This window comes from Chanodichthys erythropterus, chromosome 16, assembly GCF_024489055.1.
Source record: "Chanodichthys erythropterus isolate Z2021 chromosome 16, ASM2448905v1, whole genome shotgun sequence".
Classification (NCBI taxonomy): Eukaryota; Metazoa; Chordata; class Actinopteri; order Cypriniformes; family Xenocyprididae; genus Chanodichthys; species Chanodichthys erythropterus.
In genome coordinates, this window is record NC_090236.1 from 2928187 (window position 1) to 2934296 (window position 6110).

The 6110-nt window shown below is 38.5% G+C and overlaps 1 pseudogene; it reads right to left on the bottom strand.

Moving 5' to 3' along the window:
* Positions 1 to 525: 525 nt before the first annotated feature.
* Positions 526 to 4401, bottom strand: LOC137003522 (guanylate-binding protein 4-like; annotated as a pseudogene).
* Between the last annotated feature and the right edge of the window lie 1709 nt (positions 4402 to 6110).

Genomic DNA, 6110 nt, shown 5'->3' on the forward strand with positions numbered 1-6110 from the left:
TAGTCTGGGACTAAGGCACCTTGTTTCTAAAACCAGGAAATAACGTTTTAATACAATGCATACAAAGTTCTGTCTAATCTGTGGCAACAATACAAGGACAACAACTACCACAAAGATGAGGTTTGAGATTGAGATTGAGGTTTGACTGTAGTTTTTGTGGAACAGTCTCTCCAAGTAATGTTCATCACATACCTTATTTTACACACATATAAACAGCTATTCTAAATACCAATTAGAAATTCCTGAGAAAACCCATGAAAAATTAACCTTCCAGTTTAGCCTTCAAATTTATGCCATGATGGTGTGATGTCGTGATGTTGTTTACATCAGCTTCTAAGTCTGGAGACAAATTGACTCCAAAAAATGAGAAAAGGGAGAAAAGGAGTTTGTGATGACAACAGCTTCAAGATGTATGAACCTACAAGTTAAATAATAATGAATTTAATGATTATAACAGATTGCTTGAGAAATGCAATGGTTATATCCAAAGACAAACTTCAGGTCTGCTAAATACAGGGTAATTTAATTTTTGTGTACACTGTAAGAATGTGAACTAGGAAACTACTCAATAACAAACTAAATGTAATCCTAGTAATTAGAAACCTACTGATGATTGTGTTTTAAAAGCTATAACTATAAACAAATCAATTTGTAATTTTTACAGTGAAGGGGTATTATAAGGGGTATTTTTGAGTCCTTTCATCAGCACCTTGTATTGGAGGAAGGCAGGAGCTCCAACAACAGGCATCACATAATCCTTCAAGAACTTTTCTCTTCCTTTTCTTTTTTAAGATAGTTTATTTCTTCATCCATAAGATCAGCTTTCTCCTTAAAGCCTTTGTTTAGCAACTCCTCCCGCTCCTTCAGTTTGCTCTCAATGGCTCTGTCCATCTCCTGCTGCTGCTGCTCCATCTCCTGCTTGAACTTTTCCTTCATCTGTTTGCTTCAGCTTCTCGCTCATTCAGAAACTCATTCAGCATAGCCTCAGCCTGCACATAAACATACAGTATATATTAGTATTAGAGCACATTTATAGAACCATTTAATAAAAAAAACACACAGAACGTGTCCTCACCGATACACCTTTGTTGGGTTCTCTGCGGTACTGCTCAACGATGGCGTCTCTGTCTCTGCAGTAGAGTTCATATCCTCCAGACTGACTGTACTCTCCATTCTGAAGCCGGTTATTCATGTCAGAGAACAGATTGTTCAGCAGATCTCTGCACTTTCTCTCTGACGCCATCTCATTCTCTTTCCGCAGCTCTACATAGCAAATATTTCTGTTTTCCTAAATATAAATGCACACATACATAGATCACATCACACTGGAAAAAAGTCTGTTATACTACCATATAGTTCAGATATTTATTATTAAAGATTAGTTCACTTTAAAATGAAAATTACCCCAAGCTTTACTTACCTTCAAGCAATCCTAGGTGAATGTGACTTTCTTCTTTCTGATGAATACAATCAGAGTTGTATTAATAAATATCCTGACACATCCAAGCTTTATAGTAGCAGTAAACAGGACCAACATGAAGCTGAAGAAAGTGCATCCATCCATCATAAACATACTCCACATGGCTCCGGGGAGTTAATAAAGGCTTTCTGAAGCAAAGTTATGCATTTGTTTAAAAAAATATTTAACAAGTTATAAAGTAAAATATCTAGCTTCCTCCAGAGTACCTTCTGTATTCAACTTACGAAGAAAGTGTAAAACTCTCGCAGTTCAAAACACTTATGCTACGTCCCACACCTTTCATGTTCAAATTACTAAAAAAGTGTAACTAACGCAACATCAGTTACGTTTTTTTTTTTGTAAGCTGAATACGGATGGCGGTCTAGCAGAAGCTAGATATTTTACTTTATAGTTTGTTAATTATTAATATTTTTCTTACACAAACTATTCAGAAGGTCTTTATTAATCCCCTGAGCCATATATAGTACATTTATAAAGGATGGATGAACTTTCTTCAGCTTCATACTCGTTGGTTCCATTCACTGCCATTATAAAGTTTGGAATGCTTCAGGATATTTACTAATACAAGTCAGAAAGAAGAAAGTCATTTACACCTAGGTTGGCTTGAGGGCAAGTAAAGCTTGGGGTAATTTTCATATTAAAAGTGAACTAATCCTTTAAGGAATAAATAATCATCTGTGCCCTCTCCAACTTCCATAAAAAAAGACTATTTTTTTCCTGCACATCACCCCTCCGGTCTTACTCACTCAACTCTGAGCTGGACTCGAACCATTGTTTCCTGCATGGAAGGTGGGCACACTAATGAGGATGCTAAAGACTGCAGTCTCTAGCGTCAGTCACTAGTGCGCCTCTTGAGATCAGGGGAGTGAGGTTTTTCCTACACAGTTTTCAATAGCTGGCCTCCGTTACACACACAAGGACAATATTTAAATACTTCAGCTGAATATCATTTAAAATAATGAATAATGATTAAATTAACAAGCCTTTGTATATTTAAGAATATAGCTGCATTATTATAAGTGTGCACATAATTGTGCATGTGAAACTCACCACCAGTTTTGTTAGGTATTCTCCTTTTTCATCTTTAAAGGAGCGTTTCATGAACTCAGCGGTGGCCAGACTGCTGAACTTCTGGTGCTCTGAGGAAATATCATCCACACTTACTGGAAACTTGTTCTTCACCTGCAAAAGAACAGCATGCTTCGTCAGTAAATGGCTATAACAATTCTTGTACTTAAATTAAAACATAATAACTTTGTAAAACAAAAGGCATAGCTTTATTTATTACTGAATATTATCATGTTAAATGTATAACATTATGCTTTAAACTATTGCCTGCTGTTAAGAGACAGTATTTGTATATTTATGTATAATTTATTTAACATTATACGTATAACAAACCCAAAAATATTCAAAAACTAAATATATATGAAATTATCCTTACCTCTTCCATCCCACTCTGATACACTTTCAAAGCTTCTTGAACAGCTGCCTGGTTCTCCAGATTTGCCAGAGTAACCACTGCATTGTCCAGACAGGGCACCTTCCCACTGCTGATTGTATCCACATAAATCTGCACCAGATTCCCGAACACTGACAACACACACAAACACATTTTTAAATTTAGATCTGGTTTCACCAACAGGGTTTAGATTAAGCCAGGATTAGGCCTTAGTTCAATTAGGACAGTAAAGTTGCTTTTATAAACATGCCTTAGAAAAAAAACATTACTGATGTGCCAGTATATTTTAAGACATGTCAGTGCAAGTTACTTTTAGTTAAAACAGTTCAATCAAGCATTTTAGTCTGGGACTAGGCTTAAGCCTTGTCTGTAAAACCGGGGGATAAAGACGTACACTGAACACTAAAATGTCCCAATAAATTAAATTATTGGGTAAAACACTCACATTTGCCAGTAACGTTGTGTCCTCCTTTTAGAGTTTTCACTAAACTCTTGTGAAAGATGTGGTCACAAAAACGACCTGTGACCTCCAGAAAATCTGGTACAAGGTCCCGTTCTTTCAAGCTTTCTAAGCGCGTCATGTTTTCAGGCGAGGCTAGAGATGGGAACACAAAACAGTTCCGGGATGGGAAATAGGTTCGGATGCATTGAAGGGGCAGGTTGTAGTCACTGATTTTCTTATTTACACCTAAATGAGGTTTTTAGGAGAAAATAACAAGATTGTGTCAACATTTGTTGTTGTTGTTGTTAATATTTACTGACTATTAATTTACATTCACATACTGGTGTTTGATGTTTACAGTATGTCTATCTAAAATACCTTTCTTCAGCTGGAGGGCAAACTCAAGGTACTCGTCCTCAGTCACTTTCTTTCCATCAATTACAAGTTCCAAGGTGAAATCTCTAACCACCCAGATGAATGATGGGAAGAAAATCACATATTTTGAATCTTCCTCTTCCTCTTCTGCAGCTTCTGCTGATTCAATTTTGATCTTTTCAGCGAGCTCACTAACATAGCTGCAGCACATTGAGAAATAACAGCATCTTACATAATGTATGTTTCTATATTTGAAAAAGGAAGTGGGTTACGTTGCAGGTTAAAGGATACTGCAGCTTCTCCACTGCATTGTTATCGATGGTGCCGCGGCTGTTGTACACCAGAGTGCTGCTGAGCAGAACAGCCAGACAGAAGATCCAGCCGTCATTCTTAGTCTCCCTCTTAGAGTCTCCTCAGCAGCACCAGAGTGTGTCCTTCTTTATAGGGGTGAGGGACACACCACATCCAGATGCCTTTGGTTTTCGTCTCAATAGTGTTACCGAGAGCAAAGCCTGAGACAATTACAGTTTTTAGCATGATGAAAGAGGCCACAGCCACCATAATACATTTCCATGAAAGGGTGTACATGGTCTGCAACAAAGCATAGGTAGGTGATACGTGTCAAAGTAACATCCACATGGATGGCAGGATCCATGGTTTCCAGGCAGAACATTGTCCAAAGCATCACACTGCCTTTTTCCCATAGTGCATCCTGGTGCCATGTGTTCCCACACCCACCCAGCCATCCAAGAGATGTAAAAGAAAATGTGATTCATCAGACCAGGCCATCTTCTTCCACTGCTCCATGGTCCAGTTCTGATGCTCACATGCCCATTGGTGGGGTTTTCGGTGGAGGAAGGGTCAGCATGGGCACCCCGACTGATCTGCGGCTATGCAGCCCCATACGCAACAAACTGCGATGCACTGTGTATTCTGACACCTTTTTATCAGAATCAGCATTAACTTCTTGAGCAATTTGAGCTACAGTAGCTCATCAGTTGGATCGGACCACACGGGCCAGTCTTCGCTCTCTATGTGTGCATCAATGAGCCTTGGCCGCCAGTGACCCTGTTGCCGATTCACCACTGTTCCTTCCTTGGACTACTAGATACTGACCACTGCAGACTGGGAATACCCCACAAGAGCTGCAGTTTTGGAGATGCTCTGACCCAGTCGTCTAGCCATCACAATATGGCCCTTGTCAAACTCACTCAAATTAAGAGTTCTCCTAAATAGCAGTAAAGGTTCTTAGCTAAGAGTTTTCTCTTAAAACCTATTCACAAAGCTGCTAAGACAAACTTTTACTAAGGAATAGAGAAGTCTTAAGCTAAGAGTAAGGGCGGGGTTGACCTCATTGCTATGGAGTAAACACACAGTGATTGGCTGATGGAGAAGGAGTCAGCGATTTAATCAGAGAAATATTGTAGAATGAGGTGTCATGTTTCCATATTAAAATAAAGGTTTTAAAACACAAATGTTGCCCTATTCAAATAAAGTTTTTTTTTTAATAAAAATTGTCCGTGTAAGTTGAGCACCTAAGGCTCTATCGCTATTGCCTCAATGGTGTACAGTGACTTTGGGTGGATTAGGACTGTTTGTGATTTGGTCTTTAGTGATTTAGGAGTCCTCTTGACTACTCCTAACATTTCACAGATTTAGGAGCTAGTTTTAGCGCTAAAATGCTTTGTGAAATACTCTTAGAGCAAAAATTTAGGACTCCTAAAATTAGGACTGACAATTTAGGAGCTACTTTTAGCCTTAAGATGTTTTGTGAATATGGCCCCTGTTTGTTTCATTTGCTCACATGAGGAGACGCATCTGAGATTTTTAGAATTCCGTTTTAACGTTAGTTGTTTTTAATTTCGAAACAGCAAAAACGTTACACACACAAAAAATGTAATACAATTTTTTAAACTTAAGCGGCAGAGTGTTTGCAAGACCGTGCTGTTGATCGATGATGCTCACGTGATGTCATTGATAGTGGAGCCTGTAATAGAGTGCCCCAGGAATGACGCATTTTTGTAGGCAAAACCCGGAAGCGAGTTAGCATTTTAGGACGCCGTAAAGTCTATGGGTTAATCGCCTGAAATAAGGTCTGTGGTTAACAAAGCCTCTAAATACTTTCACGTTTTCATCTATGACATAAGACACACCAGTTATAACCCACTTGTGATTTTTTTTTTTTTACTGTGTCTTAAAATCGGCGGTTGCTAACAAATTGCTAAAAGGGACTACTTCCTTTGGCGGGGACTTTAGACGTCATCATTAAAAATGGGACATTTGGACAGCATTTCTCATGAAAAAGTGGATAAGTATTCATAACAGCACAGATCATAATCAGCGAGCATGTT